This window comes from Mustela erminea, chromosome 11 (genome assembly GCF_009829155.1).
Source record: "Mustela erminea isolate mMusErm1 chromosome 11, mMusErm1.Pri, whole genome shotgun sequence".
In the NCBI taxonomy this organism is placed as follows: Eukaryota; Metazoa; Chordata; class Mammalia; order Carnivora; family Mustelidae; genus Mustela; species Mustela erminea.
This window is the reverse complement of record NC_045624.1, coordinates 31,159,115-31,178,378: the sequence shown is the minus strand read 5'-3', so window position 1 is coordinate 31,178,378 and position 19,264 is coordinate 31,159,115. Positions and strand designations below refer to the sequence as shown.

The window sequence follows — 19,264 nt, the reverse complement described above, 5'->3', positions numbered from 1 at the left end:
TCATTAATAATTACTGTTTTAAAAGTTCTACTCTCTAGTATACATGTAAGGTATATGTTTTTAATAATTTAATTATAAGTGCTTTTGAAAGGATAACTATACTATTATAACTATTATGAAAAATGGTTTGCAATAGAATGATAAGAAAATGAAATTTTTAATACGGGTGAGTTTGAAATTTTTTCAGGCTGAACTAGCAACCTTAATCTTTTGAATAACCTAGATTTTTAATTTGGCATGAAACCATTTCAAGCTGTGTAATGAAACTAATGAGGCTGCTACAACAGTGCAAAGCAATAATCAACATATATTTTATTGTTGGAAACTGTATTAAGTCCATGCATGAGGTGAACAAATCAGCTTTTTTTTTTATGTGCTTCAGAAAGAAGGATGACATGCATTCAGACTGCTTTCCTAAAAAGAAAAAAATACCATTCTAAATATGTTCAATGCCTAGAAAAAGCTCAAAATCATTATTTTCAAACAAATGTAGAACCCTGAGAATCACTCACTATAATGATATCAAAATACAAAAGTACCTTCTCTTCCTACCAATTGGACATAAATATATATATATGGCACATATCTCCAACCAACAGATTCCATTCATCAAAGCAGCAGGTCTTTCTACAAAGCAATTATGATCAATGGAAGTAAATATAAATATGTTAGCATACATAATACATCTAGCAGATGAAAATGAGCTTAGATTTATCCAGGTGATGTGTAATGTCATAAAAAATGATGATTCTCTTATGTATGAATTATAGTGGCTTTTCTCCATAATATATAAGCTGAATCAAGAGTTACTCTAAATTATATATTGGGAATTTTCAGAAAATGACAACAAAACTACTTAAAATAGTTCTTTGTACCACTCTACTACGATGATGAGTGAAGTACAGTCAACCAACACAGGGCCATTTGTGCACTGATTCATTAGTATATTCAGCAACCCAGCTTCTTAGTTACCCACCTACTTACTGATTTCTTAAATTATAACTGAGTATAATGTGATCTCAGCACTGGCACTACAGATATAATTAGTCTACAGCCTTTGCCTTTTAGGAGCTATCATTCTTGTGGGTTATCAGCACTACTAAGTATTCTTACCATGGGAAGTGATAAGGAGGTGCATTACAGAGGTAGTCTTGGGAGCATCTAACTCAAGTCTGGGATCAGAGAATGCTTCTTGAAGTGGTGATACCTGAGCTTAGTCTGACTAGTTTGAGTGGGAGTTAGCCAGGTGAAGCTCTTAGTCAAGTTATTTCAACGCCATGTGCAGAGGCACAGAAATGAGAGAGAGCCAGTTGTGCATAATGAATGACAAAAGTCTATTGTTATTGAAGGAAGAGAAGAGAGGATCAAGATAGGAGAGTAAAAGGGGAGATAGAAATCAATAAAAAGAGTATTTAAATTTGAAGTTTTAGAAATAACTATGAATTAAAAGAGGACTCCAAAGAGAAAAAGAGTAACAGAAATGTTCTAAAAATTTTTTTTATAAACATAGCACTTATAGCATTTGGAATAAAATGTTATATCTAAATGTGTATATTATTTTCTTCTCAGTCTGAACAATTAAAAAGCAAAGGTACCTGTCTCTGTTGTTAGATTGATAGTTTAAGAAAAAAATAGAAAAATAAATGAACAAAATTAAATTGTATGAGTAAAAATGAAAGCCACTGTATGTAACCAAGAAAAAACGTGCATAATCATCAGTTTTGAAGGGGAGGAATTCATACTATATTTAAGAAAACATTTCCATTATTTTAGTTTCGGGATAAAAGAACCTAAGAAATGTTTTTTTGGTTTCCCTTAAAATTTTAAAAATAGTATTACTATTATTTTTAATAGGATATTGTACTCAATTTAATGAACTTCCATAGACATGCTTCTCTTGTTTCTCTTGGAAAAAAAAAATTATGCCACATAATTCAGAGGCTTTCTAACACTTAAATCACTATTAAATCATACTAATTTGTAGCTACCCATCAAGTGTTGTTATTTAAACTAATTTGCTAATCTGACTGTATCTAATTCCTAACCAACATATTTAGAATATTTATTAATTAAAACAACTTCTTAAGTATCCTGTACTCTGCTAGAAGTCATTGAGTCTCTCAGTGCAACTGGCAGGGTTAATGAGAAATTAATTAATCAACTAAACAGCTTTGCTACACTGATTTGCTGGTTGCACTTAAATATGCTATAATTCTTCATTTTCTCTTCCTCCCTCCCTACTTCCTTTCTTTCCTTTCTTCTTTTCTTTCTTTGGCTTTTTTTTTTTTTTTTTGGCCAAGCATTATCTAAAGGGGTAAGTCTTGGTAATTAAAATAATAATCTTCTAAATTTTAAACCTATATTCTATGATTTTCTCTATTTGCCACAGAAACATGGATCTAAAATTTGTTTAAAGGATAAATATTTTTATTTTGGAGGATCTAGGAAGTCAATATGTTTCAAGAACACTTGTTTGAAAAAATCAAATTACCAACCTGAAGATATATATTTTAATGCATCATCTGAGGAGCATCAAACATAATTAAAGTATCATAACTTGGAAAGAAAGTCTAAAAAATAAAATGATTGGAATTTTAAGAAAAAAGAATCTTCCCGAATGGTTGAGTGAATCAGTTGGTTGCCTCTGCCTTGGGCTCAGGTCATGATCCTGAGATCTAGTCCTGCTTTGGGCTCCCTGCTCAGCTGAGAGCCTGCTTCTCCTACTCCACCCCCGCCCTTTTTCTTCCCCCTACCCCGCTCCCCTCTCTTTTTAAATAAATAAAATAAAATCTAAAAAAAAAAAAATTGCTTTCTTTAAATAAAAAGGCATCTTCCATTTCCCTGTATTTCTGTCACAAAGAGGCTTAGGAAAGGTCTAACACCACAAATTTGTAACAACTTGGTTTACTTTAGCATTTCATAATATGGGATAAGTATAAAGTCTAATGTTTTATAGAAAGACTGGATATTAGTAATGCTGTGCTCAGGATTTACTGGTTTGCAATGGAAACTAGAGTGTATATGTCCTGTTGCAATGAGTTGGTCAAATAGATCTCTATGTTAAGTATACAAAATTTATTTGATATAAAATATGTATGTATTTTTTATTTTATTTTATTTTAAAGATTTTATTTATTTATTTGAGAGAGAGAGAGTATGAGAAGGGGGAGGGTCAGAGGGAGAAGCAGACTCCCTGCCAAGCAGGGAGCCCAATGTGGGACTCCAGGATCATGACCTGAGCCAAAGGCAGTCGCCCAACCAACTGAGCCACCCAGGCGCCCTAAAATATGTATGTATTCTTTAAATAGGCATTTTTGTCAAATTTACTGACAGCAATTCTGACAGATAAATCACTCACTTCTTGGCTCTTCCCTTTTTATTATTTTCCTTTGAACGAGTAGTAAATGATTTCAGTTAATTGTATAATTCGCAAGATGTGATATACAAACTGGTACTTTTGCAAACAAAATCAGATCACCAAAAATATGTAGTTTTCAAATGTGCATTTTACCTACTCCCAATAATCTGAATGCCCAAAACATAGAAATTGGTTAGCATATTAATACTTTATATCCCATTTTTTAATGGCATTCTAGACAATGATATAGCTAATGTGAGTGTTCTTTTTAGCAATTATTAGTTTTTAAAGGAAAGTATGCACCCAGAACCATAAGATATCTAAGAATAAACCTAACCAAAGAGGCTAAGAATCTATACCCGGAAAACTATAAAGTACCCATGAAAGAAATTGAGGAAGACACAAAGAAATGGAAAAATGTTCCATGCTCCTGGATTGGAAGAACAAATATTGTGAAAATGTCTATGCTACCTAAAGCAATCTACACATTTCATGCAATCCCTATCAAAATCCCACCCAATTTTTTTTCAAAGAAATGGAACAAATAATCCTAAAATTTATATGCAACCAGAAAAGACCTCGAATAGCCAAAGGAATATTGAAAAAGAAAGCTAAAGTTGGTGGCATCACAATTCCGGACTTCAAGCTCTAATACAAAGCTGTCATCATCAAGACAGCATGGTACTGGCATAAAAACAGACACGTAGATCTATGGAACAGAATAGAGAGCCCAGAAATAGACCCTCAACTCTATGGTCAACTAATCTTTGAAAAAGCAGGAAAGAATGTCCAATGGATAAAAGAAGCCTCTTCAATTAATGGTGTTGGGAAAATTGGACAGCCGCATGCAGAAAAATGAAATTGGACCATTTCCTTACACCAAACACGAAAATAGACTCAAAATGGATGAAGGACCTCAATGTGAGAAAGGAATCCATCAAAATCCTTGAGGAGAACACAGGCAGCAACCTCTTCGACCTCAGCCACAGCAACGTCTTCCTAGGAACATCGCCAAAGGCAAGGGAAGCAAGGGCAAAAATGAACTTTTGGGATTTTATCAAGATCAAAAGCTTTTGCACAGCAAAGGAAACAGTTAACAAAATCAAAAGACAACTGACAGAATGGGAGAAGATATTTGCAAATGACTTATCAGATAAAGGGCTAGTATCCAAAATCTATAAAGAACTTATCAAACTCAACACCCAAAGAACAAATAATCCAATCAAGAAATGGGCAGAGGACATGAACAGACATTTCCACAAAGAAGACATCCAGATGGCCAACAGACACATGAAAAAGTGCTCCACATCACTCAGCATCAGGGAAATACAAGTCAAAACCACAATGAGATACCACCTCACACCAGTCAGAATGGCTAAAATTAACAAGTCAGGAAATGACAGATGCTGGCAAGGATGCAGAGAAAGGAGAACCCTCCTACACTGTTGGTGCAAGCGGGTGCAACCACTCTGGAAAACAGCATGGAAGTTCCTCAAAAATTTGAAAATAGAGCTACCCCATGACCCAGCAACCGCATTACTGGGTATTTACCCTAAAGATACAAACGTAGTGGTCTGAAGGGGCCCATGCACCCAAATGTTTATAGCAGCAATGTCTACAATAGCCAAACTATGGAAAGAACCTAGATGTCCATCAACAGATTAATGGATAAAGAAGAAGTGGTATATATATATATATTTTTTTTACATATTACAGCCATCAAAAGAAATGAAATCTTGCCATTTGCGACGACATGGATGGAACTAGAGGGTATCATGCTTAGTGAAATAAGTCAATCGGAGAAAGACAACTATCATATCATCTCCCTGATATGAGGAAGTGGAGATGCAAAGTGGGGGTTGGGGGGTAGGAGAAGAATAAATGAAACAAGATGGGATCGGGAGGGAGACAAACCATAAGTGACTCTTAATCTCACAAAACAAACTGAGGGTTACTGGGGCGATCGGGGGGGGGGTTACGGACATTGGGGAGGGTATGTCTATAGTGAATGCTGTGAAGTGCGTAAACCTGGAGATTCACACCTGTACCTCTGGGGATAAAAATACATTATATGTTTATAAAAAAATAAAAAATTTTAAAAAAATAAAGGAAAGTAAAAGAAAGTGAACTTAATTTCACTTCAAAGCAGTTGCAATTCTATATAGGAAACATAATGAAAGTCACATCTACAGTGTCCGAGCATTTATCTATCTAACTATCTATCCACCCACAATTTTGAAATGGAGATCCCCTTCCTCCAGAAAGTTCAAAAGCTGAATATTTTGATCACTTAAAATGAAAATGATTATGTTATTTAAAATTGCATGTTTTGTTTTTGAAATTGACATTTATAGAGAATAATTTCTATCATTCTCCTTTTAAAGTTGAGAGTAGTGTTATCTGCATTAACAGTGGTAAATAACTAAGAAATTAAGTTTAGTTTAAAGGGATCCTTAAAATATAAAAATGAAGTATACATAGTCAAAACCAAGTTACTATTATGTGTGGATCAAGATAAACTGTATATTCTTAAAAACCAGTATGAAATTTTACTTTGAGCGAAGTATTGTATTTGAAAAAGACAGGTCACCTGGGGAGAAGTCATTTACTGGAAGTGGAGAGGGGTGAGATTCCAAAGTCTCAGGTCTCAACGACAGATCAGTAGAAGGTTTCATTCTAGTAAATATGTGAATCATTGAACACTATATATGAAAATAATGATATACTACATGTTGGCTAACTGAATTTAAATAAAAATAAATAAATAAATAAATAAATAAATAAATAAATAAATAAAAAAAAATATGTCTTGTTGATTGCAGGGTCTTCTGTTTCCTGAGCTCCAAGATGGGCATAATGAAAGTATGAAAATAAAGAAATACCACAGATACGAGGAGCAAAGTCAAGGACTTTTGGCAGACAGACACTTTAGTGTGTGAAGGGTGAAAAGAGCATGCAGAGACATGGAGGATACACTCACTTTTTCAGCAGTAGAGAAGAATTCATCCCTAATTGCTAAAATTAAATTTTCAAGTTGGTTATTAGTAATTGAGACAGTAAAAGGCAAAGTATAATAAAAAGCAAACTATATTTGCACATATTAGAACATTTCTCTATATATCTTAAATCATATATGTATATACATACAACATTAAACATTTAAGCATTAAGCTATCCTGATACATTAGTTTCCATGACTTATTGAGCTTTTGAAAATATCTTTATCCTCTTTTTCACTAAATGTAAATCTCTTTCAAGCACATCTTTGTTCTTCTGACCTTGTTTCAAAGAAAAAAAACTAACTCCTTAATGAATCTCACCTGTGCTAATTAAACTTTTTAGTAGTGTAAAAATCTGTCAAAAAGCAAAGTTTAAAATGAAAACATATACAAAACTGTGAAGATATTTAATTATCTGTCTTTGTAAGCTTTTGTAACTAACTTTGTAAGCTTTTAAATAAAACATTTGAGTAAACATCCATTCTCAGATTCAGATATTTATATAAACTATAACATATGGGCATTGCCTACAATGCTAGCATTTCTCATTTTTTTCCTAACACCTTAAAACCTAATTGTCTTAAAAATCATATGATGTGATTCTTCTTATTCTGAAGGTTTATAAAACGCCTTCTGCTTTCTCCAGTATTTGTAAGTATGAGCTTATTCAAAGCTCAAGTTCTTCTATACATTTTCTTCCCTAGCTAAACTAAAAATTACTATTGAGAAACTGAGATACCAAATACTAAGTGACTTGCCCACAATCAAAAAAGCATGTCAGTGATTGAGCTAGGGGTGATTCCATATGACAACAAAGGCCTTCATGATGCTACACTGACTCTCACTTCACTTGGATATTTTAATATGCCCAGCTTGAGAACCTCTAGTAACTTGCTTCACAAAAAGAAAATTTAAAAAATAGATACCTGGAATGTTATGACACTGTGGACATATAACTTACATGAGATTTCTGTAAAGTAAGGGCTTTTAATAACATTTTTATATACTACTCAGATTATAATTGGATAAATATTTATATAAAGCAAAATCCTTCATGTTACATCCTTCATGTCACCTCATCAGTATTACCAGAATTAAGAAAAAAAAAAAAGATAGAACACCTTATAAAGAAATAAAAAGAATGAAATACTGGTATTTGCAATGACATGGATGAAGCTAGAAAGTATAATGCTAAGTGAAACAGGTCAGGAAAAGACAAATAACATATGATTCCACTCATATTAAAGAAAGAAAGAGATTTCACTCGTTTAAAGAAAGAAAACAAAGGAAAAAGAGAGAGAGAGAAGCCAAGAAACAGACTCTTAACTATAGAGAACACACTGATGTTACCATATAGGAGGTGGGTGGGGGATGGGTGAAATAGGTGATGGTGAATAAGGATTGCACTTGTGATGAGCACTGGTGATGTATGGAGGTGCTGAATCACTATACTGTACACCTGAAACTAGTATGTTTCTATATGTTAACCAATTGGAATTAAAATTTTAAAAAAAGATAGAACATCTTAAGCTACCAATATGTTTACATTAATTAGAGAATGAATCAAGTAAGAGTTTTTACTAGAGTCGATGATACTGCTCATTTTGTAAAAAATTTTCATTCTATCTTTGTTTTTATTTTCAACTATTAATATGAATTTGCCAAAGAAGAACTTGAAAAATGCTATTGGAACTCCAAAATGGGGATTTGGAAAAATCTGGAGACCTCAAAATATTTTTCAAAAATTTATGAAATGTTAATGTCTTTTATAAAATTTCATGGATAACTAAAATCATGTATAAAATGTAATTCCTGATAACTATAATCATTGTACACAAACCTTATTTTTCATCAGTTTGAATTAACTATGAATGCTTTCATTGGCAGTCTACTACAAATATGGCATTATTAGAAAGGCTCAATTAATATATTAAAATACTGAAAATAAACATATTGAATAAAGAAATTAAAAATGTGTATTGATGATAAGGGACAAAGCTTCTGAGGTCATTTATATAAACGCCTAACACTCATAATAACAAGCAAACAAGATATATATTATAAATAAAAGGCATGATGTCAATCCCTTAATAGTAGAATTGTGGCTCATCAATTAGTTTCTAAAAAATGTAGGTACCACAATGCATTCCTAAAATGAAATTCTATATTCCTGAAATAGTGATGGAATTTTATATCTGGGGAAAGAAGTTATTAGTCAAACCTACATGAAGCCTAAACTATTATTATTATTGCTGCTACCATTATTTGTTTTAGTCATTAGCAAGTATGCTGTGGTTGGCACAGTGTTAATGCTTGTGTTAATTAAAGTCATTTTTATGTTCCATTTCTCAAGTAAGTCATACAAATTTTAACTAGGGTTTGCAATGATGTTCACAGAAACTTCTCTCTTACTCAAGTTCTCTTATGTCTAATATTCCACTGAGGATTGCCAGTATTAACAATAATGATCTATTTTTAAATGTTATTCTTTAGTAACATCATTTTTATATATTGACTTCATAACTTGTAACATTGTTAAACTCATTTATTAGTTATAAAAGCACTTTTTTGAATTATATAGGATTTCATTAGTAAAAATGATGTTAGCTATAGTTTTACTGGAAATGTTCTTATCAGGTTGTATTTTCCTTCTCTTGAAAATGAGTTTGAATTTTGTCAAAAGTTTTTTTCTGTATCTATTAAAATGTTCATATGATTTCTCTGTCTTGGCCGGCACGACAAATTGACCAGGAATGTGAGGGTAAGAGGATGGTGAAAAGAAATTAAGAGACAAAGAGATGGGGACAGGAAGGAGGATGTCCAACAGTGCTGATTTTATTCCACATCTTACAAGCATTTATAAGGCAGACCACAATAGGAGTAATACATCAGTATCTAGTCAGATAACCGCAAGTTCCTATAACAAGTTTACATTAACTATAAACAAATCTCGTGATGCCAGGTAGTCATGGCTAATGCCATTAGCTACTATTGATACAAGAAGTTACAATCAACCAGGGAGTGGGTTATGGGAAGTACAGGAACAACAAGGACCAACTAAGAATTCATGACCCTGACCACATTGTTCCCTTCTGTTTGGGGAACATGTGGGAAGTCATGGAGGTGAGCACACGACACATAGCACAGACCCTTTCTCAGTGCTACTCAACCCTTCCTGTCCATAACCCTTTATTAAGGTATTTGGACTTAAAGGGAGACACAAGTCAGGGCCTCGTTTGGTCCTCGTCTCAAGCCTTATCGTGGCCTCCAACATTTCTCCTCCTTGGTTTGTAAATACAGTGAAACACATTAATTGGCTTTCAAATTTAGAACCAGCCTTTCATTTCTGGGGAAAACTTCAAATGACTAGGATGTATTATCTTGTTGAAATATGGTTGGATTCAATTTCTGAATATTTCATTGTGAATTTTAACATCTAACTTCAAAAGGGATGTTTACCTATTATTTCTTTTATTGCAATGTATTTGTCTGATTTTGGAATCAAAGTAATGTTAGGCTAATAAAATGAAATATATTCCCTTTCCTTCACCTTCTGGAGGAGTTTGTGTTGGATCAGTGTTTTTTCCTTTCAGTGATTCATAGAACTTTCCAAAAACCCATCTCTGCCTGGATTATTCTTCATTGGAAAACTTTTAAATACAAATTAACTTTATTAAAAATATGATTTTAAGATTATTTGTGTTGTGCCCAAGTTTTCATGTCTGAGAGACCAAGGAGCCAAGCACCAATGCAATCACATGAGGGTTTATTTGACAAGCTTAAGCTTGGGCCCAAGTACACCCGACACAGCAGAGTAGGGACTTGGACCCCGAGCCAGATTACAGTCAGAGTTTTTAAAAGCAGAGTAGGGGTGGACTCAGCAGTGGATGAGGACAAAGGGAGTGTTAAGAAGGGCTATCAGGGTAAAGAAGACTGTCAGGATATTGAAGGTCTGGTTACTATCAAGCCAAGGCCGTTTTTCCCTTTAATAAGGCACTAGCATAAAGACAATTGGGAGTTTCCTGGTGGAATGTCACATTCTTGCTATCAAGCGTCCTTGTTAGTGAGATCTGGGCTTAGAAGAAATTTAACTTTATTTACTTTTCCTTCTACCTCAGCCTCCTTCAGTTTTGTTTATGGAGGGGAGGGTGACATTAGGGCTTAAGGAACTGAGTTATTTGTCTCTGGAAATTGGGCTAGACTCAAGGTGGGTACAGCCTTGTTTTTCTTGGCCTCCACAATTTGTTCTTGATTGAATTTTATAATTTGTTTTTCAAAGCATTTGCTTATTTCAATTGCCAATTTCATTGGAACAAAGTTGATAACATTATTTTCTTGTCATTCTACTAATTAATGTAGGATCTGTAGTGATGTCCACTTTTTGAGTCTTGGTATTTGCAACTTGTTTTTGTTCCTTTTTTCTTGATCAGACTGATCAGAAATTTATACATTTCATTAATCCTTTCAAAGAATCAAATTTGCTTTCATTTTCTCTTTTGCTATTGTTTTCAATTTCTTTTGTCTGCTCTCTTATTCTTTCCTTCTGTGTACTTTGTGTTAAATTTTCACTAATATTTAATATTATTTAATATTTCACTAATATTTATGATAGAAATATTGAGCTGATTTGTCATTTCTTCTTTTCTAATATATGTCATGTTCTACATTTCCACCTAAGCACTTATTGTGTTCCACAGATTTTGATGTGTTATACTTTCACTTTCATCCCATTTAAATTATTTTGTAATTTCCTTTGCAACATCTCTAACACACAGGTTTATGTAGAATGTAGACGTGTATTGCTTATTTGTTTGGTACTTGGGTACTTTGCAAATATATTTCATTTACTGGCAGAAATTCAATTATTAGTTACTAGCTTAATTTATTTTTTCAGAGTAGACATTTTGTATTTCAGGTCTTAAATTTGTTGAGGTGTGCCTTAATGAGTAGAACATGATTAATTTTGGTAAATATTCTATGTATGCTTGTAGAAAAAAATATATTTTCTGTTTTGGAGAGGAGTTTCACTAAAATGTCAATATATTGATAGTTTGGTACTCCCTCTTCCTGAGAGAGACAGACAAAGAGAGTGAGTGAGAGCAGGGGAGGGGTAGTTAGAGAGGTAGAGAGAGTCTTAAGCAGACTACATGCTGAGGTCAGAGCCCAAAGCTGGGCTGGATCATGACTGTGAGGCCACCACCTGAGCTGAAACCAAGAGTCAGATGTTTACTCAACTGTGTGACCTAGAAGCCCTATTCTTACTGATTTTATGACTACATTTTATTGTTTGTGGAGAGAGGAGTGTTAATGTTCCAACTTATTTCAGTACTATCAGTTTGTCCTTTTTGTATTTTTTGTATTTTCATGTCTTTGCTAGGAATATAAGTATTTAGGATTGCTATGTCTTTGTAGTAAAATAACCTTATCATCATTATTATGCTCCTTTCTAAAAAGTATCTGGTAATATCCCTTATTCAGAAGTTGGCCTGACCCTCCAAATTTCTGCTGATTGATGAATGCATGCTATTTTTTCTATGCATTTATGTTAAACTACTTTTGGTCTTCATCTTTAAAATGGTTATTTATAGGCAGCATACAGATGAGCCTTACTTTCTTTTAATCAGGTATGATTTGTATTTCTAATAATTTATTTGTTTCAAATGTTTTTGTTCATATTTCTTTCTTTGCTTCTTGGCTTTGTATTGGTTGACTATTTTAATAATTTATGCTTTTCAAACATGAGATCATTAAACCTCCTTTAAAATCTTATCAATGATTTCTCTAGCATTTAAAAAGATCTACATTTTAATATGACACAGAAATCTTGTTAAGATGCATATTTTGATACAATAGGTCTCTGGTGGGACTCAGAAGACACAGATGCTATAGACTATTTTGAGTAGCAGAATTCTAGAGATTTCTTTGGAAGAGGGAAATCATATGCAATTAAATTTTATTACAGATTAAATATACGGGTTGGTAATACATATGAAAGGAAACTTCAGTCTCAGCCCCCTTTCCATTCTCATATACTGCTCTCTATATTTTAGAGAGTTATTAGAAAAGAAATAATTCTTTTAAAATGCTTAAGACTGTCTGGAACATAATTCGTGAAGAACTCATATTAGATAGTATTAGAACCTCCTTTGCTAAGTCTTAATAATGCTATGACTAAACCACTGTTTTAGGTTTATATCAATTAATTCAAAATAGAAAATTCAAATAGAAAATTATATTCATAATGACCATTTTAAGGGTAGAGGAACTAAATGACTGAAGGATTAAAACTAGGTAATGTGTTCAAACTGACACAGGTAATATTCAGAGAACAGGGATTCAAATACAGTTTCACATAAGAACCACAATTCTAAGCTAACACACAGGGTTGAACTGTCAAATTAGAGATAATACCCACGGACTACTAAATAATACTAAGCTTTACTAAATAAAATCAAAGCTATAGGCAATCAAAGTCTCCAGTGAAGCAGAGGGATGACCAAGGTTTCTCCCTCGATTTTCCCCTCATTGGACCTAAACGCTTTGCTCCAGAAAGTGTTTCTAGGTGAGATTCCTAAAAGCATCTTGTACAGTGAGGAACATTTAAATGATCAACTACTGGACTTTTTCCAGGGCACTATGCTGCACAGTTTTGGGTAGGTAATCTCTAATCAGGGAAATATTGCTAGATACATTAGAAATACAGACTACTCTTCTTGGGAAGTATCATTACTTGGAATTGAGTTGACAGAGATTTCAGGTAATCTTCAATTCTTCCTTGTTTCCCCTTACCAAAAAGTGAATGGACCACAGAACAGTTGCTTTTACTATTTCCTCTCAGTCCTTAAGAACTAGGCACTATAGCTACTCAAAAGCTTAAGTGTTCATGTAGTACACACAGAAATAACAGAGACCCTAATGAGTAATGATGATAATAAAATTAGTATTTTTTATAACAGGTTGTGTATTTTCTCATTTGTATATTTGTTTGTTTGTTTGTTTGTTTTCTGAAAGGCATCCACTGACAGAGAAATTCAGACAAGGAATAGGTTATAGATTATGTGATAGTATTACCAGTGATCAATCATTAGAACAGAGAGCAAGGCACACAATAAGGGCTCAAAAGGGCATGGCATCACTTAAAAGCCAAGAAAGACATAGGAGAAAAGTGATCATCAGAAGCCAGCAACAAGATCCCCACCCACACAGCATTAAAGAGTACTTTGGGTCATGTAAAGACTTTTCAATAAATTCCAGTAAGGCCAGAGTCAGTCCTGTGTATCTTGCCTGGGTGTTGCCCAAGTTGCCCAGCTGAAGATACTAATTGCCTCAGGTAGCAGTTGCCTATGGGCAAGGCATCCAGGCTAGGATAAATATTGGCTGCTGGCCTAAACACAACTGGAACCATAGGCTCTGTAGAAAGGATAAATTGGATCTTCTTGAGAGCAAACAAGTTTGCACAATTTTTAAACAAAAAGCATTCCACAATTTTAATCCCATTAATTAATTTATTTGTCTTATAATTTGCTTATTCTTTTGGCATAGTCAATTGTTTCCTATTGTTTTCCTTTACCCAGTGTTTCCTTTTTTGTGTTCACTTGCCTGAGCAGAACTGTGCAGTCACTGAGGATAAAACCAGTACCATCAAGTTAAGTACACAGCATGTGAGGAGATCTCTCATGCAGTGGTTAATTTGAATTTAAGTTGATTACATCAGCACATTTTATATCATAATCTATAGTCTCAAAGCAGGTGGGACATTCTGTATCCCTTGTTTGCTCTAATATTGAAAAATGAATGAAGCGGGATTGATTTTAAAGACTGTGTGTTTGGGGATTGTTAAGATCCAACATCAGGGAGAGATACTTTATGTCTTCTTGAAACTGAAAAAGAATGAAACCCAGCATTTCCAGGAATTGTACAAATATATCTTGAAATGTACAGGTTAATAAAAAATGTTTAACAAAATGGTGACAAGGCTTTCTTTCTAAACAGCTCTCACAGAATCAGAAAATCTCATCAGAAAATATGCAGGATGATGTTGGTGTTACCAAATAAATCACCATTTCTATTCTACTGAGTAATGAAAAACTATAACAGAAACACACATTTACTATTGATTTAGGACACTGTGTAGCTTTCTTGATAATTTGGCATTTTGTTATAAACAATCTACTAGCTTCCCAGGAGGTTTGTCTTTATTTATTTTCTGAGACTATCATCCAGCAAATATTTGAATACTTCTCATTCGTTGGAAAAAGTTCCAATTAATTGCCTTTTGGGGGATAATTTTTGACAGTTGCAAATGTCTAAGAATACTGAGTTTTCACTGTAGCTCATCCATTTCTTCCTGTGACTTTGTTCATTAAATATCCATTTAGTCTATGATTATTATTTGTAATTCAGGTATTTTTTTTTAGATTTTTTTTTAATTTATGTATTTGACAGACAGAGATCACAAGTAGGCAGAGAGGAGGAAGCAGGCTTCTTGCTGAGCAGAGAGCCCCATGCGGGGCTTGATCCCAGGACCTGGAATTATGACCTGAGCTGAAGCAGAAGCTTTAACTCACTTAGCCACCCAGGTGCCCTGTAATTCAGGTATTTTTACTAATGGCACCCTTTCTTATCTGCACTTCAGTCTTACTCTCTCTGCTACTAAATTAAGAAAGGACAAGTAGTTCTGATACAACTATGGGATATAAGTTATTCACGGATTTCCTGTGAAACAAACATATGTTAGAAGCAAAGGGTTGGATAGTACCTGTTTTAGGTTTTGCAGGCCACATTGTTACTATTGCTCTATTTTAACTACTCAGCTCTTCTGCTGTAATATGAGAGCATCTATAGAAACTATGTAAACATATTGGTGCAGCAGTGTTCCAATAAAACTATATTTATAAAAATAGGCAGTGGCCCAGATTTGGATTGAGGCTCATACTTTTTAGCCCTTGGTCTATAAGCACCTGTTTACTTTTCAGACTCTCCTGAATTTTATTTTGGTTTCTTAGTATTTCAACACATGTTTCTTTTACTGGTATACTTTGATATATCCCCAGAAAGCTCTGCTACATTCTCTCTCTCTCTTTTTCTTTTTTTTCTTTTAAGGTACAGAATTTGAGAAAGAGGTCAAAGACAGACCAAAGGGAAAACCCTTTTGCTTAAGGGATTTAAGCAGAAATCACAATGTCTGATGCAGGAATTTTCCAGATCTCAGTCTGACGTCCATCATTCACCCCTGTAAGAGAGGGCTGCGAGGACTTTTAATAAAGCATCTCCTTTTTGCTGAGCTGTTCCACCTACATAAACTATGTCAGTGACAAAACTATCAAGTATAATTAATAGAGGCAGTGGGGAGACAAAATTTACTTAGTTCTGAGAAGTACCATGCATCAAGAAAGTGCTACAACTGATGTTTCATAATTGAGCAGAAACAGAAGATATGTTCACTACTTTTCCTGAAAAAAAAAAAAGAAAAAAAAAAGCCAGAGGAAGACACATGCAACCTAAATAGTCATACTACCAGCAACAGTAGTGATTCCAAATCTTAGCTTCACATCAGAATACCCAGAGAGGGGTTCCTGGGTGGCTCAGTTGGTTAAGCAACTGCCTTCTGCTCAGGTCATGATCCTGGAGTCTGGGATCGAGTCCCACACGAGGCTCTCTGATTGCCAGAGAGTCTGTTTCTCCCACTGTCCTCTCTCCTCCCATGCTCTCTCTCTCTTTTTCTCTCTCTCTCAAATAAATAAAATCTTTAAAAAAAAAAAAAAAAAGAATCACCCGGAGAGCTGGGTGAAAAATAAAGATCTTAGGATTTGTAAAAATCAAGATCTCAGAACAGAGACCAGGGAGCCTTATTTTATGGCTGCTTTGTGGACAGGAATTTAAAAATGACTCTGAAAACATCTAGTCCAAGCCCCTCATCTTTCATATGAGAAAACTGAAGCTGAGAGACTGTCTGCCCTCCTCCCACAGCTGCTCGTTGGCAGTCTGAACCCTGTTCTTCAGACCTGGACCACTCCATGGACCATTTTCCTATGATATGTCACTCTTGGTCACAGCACCTTCATCCCTGTGATGTTAGCCAGGTTTTCCCCACTTCCTTTCTGTGTCCCTACATCCTCTACCTTCCTTTTTTTTTTTTTTTTTTAAATAAAGATTTTATTTATTTATTTGACAGAGATCACAAGCAGGCAGAGAGGCAGGCAGAGAGAGAGGAGGAAGCAGGCCCCCCGCTGAGCAGAGACCCCCCGATGTGGGGCTCGATCCCAGGACTCTGAGATCATGACCTGAGCCGAAGGCAGCGGCTTAACCCACTGAGCCACCCAGGCGCCCCCTCTACCTTCCTTCTTGGGTGCCTCTTCTTTATTTACAGGCCAAGCGTTCTCATTGTTGGCCTCAAAATAGAAATAAAAATAAAAATAAAAATAAAAATAAAAATAAACAAATAAATCTTTCCCAAGGAAAGGACTGGAAACCCATTGCTACTATGGTATCATGTCTTCCTATGGCTTTATGCTATTTTCTATATATATATTCAATGCCATGTAGTCTGATTCAAATAAATAATTGGTAATTTTAAAATATCATTATTTGTTTATATAATCCTGCATGCAAGCACAAAATTTTTGAATAGGCAATAACTATGCCCCAATTCTTCCCCCTTCTGGGATGATGTGATAAGTCAGATAGATAGTCCTGTATGTGCCAAAAGGGGGTTTTCTAACACAATGAGAGAGGAAACCTGAAATTAAGAAACTGGAAGTTCATATACTGGATGTCCAACTGCCACCTTACTCTCCTGAGAGAGAGAAAGGAAGCTATCTAAACAAATTATCTTTGGGAAAAGAAAACCCCTAGATTCTTAATCTATGTAATATAAATAAACATCTCTGGGGAAGAGAAAATACAAGTATTTCTGAGTTTACAACTCTTAACATGTTACCCAGTTCAGTTTTTCCCCCAATGAAATGTAAATACATGCCTCCAGGAAGGTAGACCTTTCTGGAGTTCTCAGGGTCATCTAATCACCTTTTAACTTCTGAGATTTGTCCTTTTAGCATACATCCCAAATTCCTTTGCTGAGAAAGCCCTGCCTTTTCAGAAACATGAAAATATTTTCTCTACAGTTCTATGATTATTGAATTTATCATATCCTTAAGACTCAAATAGATGAGAGGGTGTATGGTATTTAAGGGTAACAGGTTCTCTCACCCCTTTTCTGGCAACTGCCCATATATTTAAGAGTTTTGTTTAGAATAGAATCTATGCAGATTTTAACTTTCAAAATGAGCATAAGTAACTTGATAGTTGATCTGTCATTTCATTTACTCATTTTTTTCATCCTATTATCTTTATCAAAAAAAAAAACTACTATGTTGCAACTACTATGCTTCCCTGTTAGTGGCACAAAAGAAAATTAAATAGCATTCCTTGAATTTATATTTTTAAAACAAATGAAAAAGGAAAGAGGGAAGACACAAAGGAGAAAAACAAGATGGAAAGATATAAGAAAAAAAAGAAAGAAACAGATGTATTAAAAACTTACTACCTGGCAGGATATATACTGTACATATTCACATCATATGTCTCATTTCATTTGAAATACACAACTTCCACTAAAATCCTAGAAAGTGCATATTATTATTCCCATTTTACATTTGAGAAACCATGTTTAGAGAGGTAACATAATTAACCAGCTGGTCAGTGGTAGATGCCCCCACTATTATTACTAGACAAAAGGCTGATTTTTCAGGAAAGTGCCCTGTACACATAATGTAAATAAAGAGTTACCAAACACTGTACTTAGCAATGTAGGTGCAATAGAGCAAGTTGCTGTGGGGCACAAAATATAAAGCCACTAACTCCACTGCAGATACACTGGAGGTATGCCTTGTGAGCACTTAGAAAGAATGCCCTGATTATCAAAGATCCGGTAGAGAATGCTGACAACCTAATAGCAAGACCTCATCTTAATTCCTTTAGGCCATTTTTCATTCAATAAATACTTACTTCATACCTGTGGATACTAGTATTATGTCAGGTGCTGGGAATAGTGGTAGATAAGACATATACAATCTTGCCTTATGGAGTTTAGAGTATCTAGTCCATAAAAGCATAAGTATGATATTTGTTACAAAAGATGATAAGAGGATACTATAGGAAAATGGGACTCTAGCTCAATCTAATGGGGTCAGGAAAACTTCTACAAGGTAAACGAATCATCACTGAATCTTGAGGGGCAAGCAAGAGTTAGTGTATCATGGGGTATCCAAGGGGTCAATGGGAAAGGATGTTTCAGGAGGAGAGAAGAGCAAGAGAATGTTAAAGGAAGTGATAGCAAAATATAATGATTCAGCTGACAGGCCTATATGGGGAAGAACTATTAAGATTTGAGGTTGCTAAAAAAGTTCTGATTATTATCAGAATTACCTGTGACTCAGTAGCACATTTAGTAAAGCTTTCTTAACATTTCAGAATGAAAAATAAGACAGATTGAATGAAGAAGAGAGAAGTAGTATTAATGACAACAAATAACAAATATAAAGAATTTGAATGAGATTTTTCCACCACCATGATATCATCATAGAGACTTTATTAGTTAATGAAAAAAAAAATCCTGTTCTGGGAGATAGTATATTGGGACTTTCATTTTTATTTATTTATTTTTTTTAAAGATTTTTTTAATTTATTTATTCGACAGAGAGAGATCACAAGCAGGCAGAGAGAGAGGAGGAAGCAGGCTCGCGGCTGAGCAGAGCCCCAAGGGACTTTCATTTTTCTTCTCTCATGTAAATAGATCACTGAAACTCTCTGTACCTTCTTCTTTATTTTTTCATATGCTTAATATAAATCTCCTCCTTCATCTCATATTTTGCTTTTTATGCAACTTTCATTTTTTTTACTCTAGTTA

The 19,264-nt window shown here is 34.3% G+C and overlaps 1 long non-coding RNA gene across 2 annotated transcripts in view; it reads right to left on the bottom strand.

Moving 5' to 3' along the window:
• Positions 1-295: 295 nt before the first annotated feature.
• Positions 296-19,264, bottom strand: part of LOC116569284 — an 87,109-nt gene continuing 68,140 nt past the window's right edge. For both annotated transcript variants that reach the window (XR_004276953.1, XR_004276952.1), the window contains one exon: positions 296-414. This is a non-coding gene — a long non-coding RNA (uncharacterized LOC116569284). The remainder of the gene's footprint in view (positions 415-19,264) is intronic.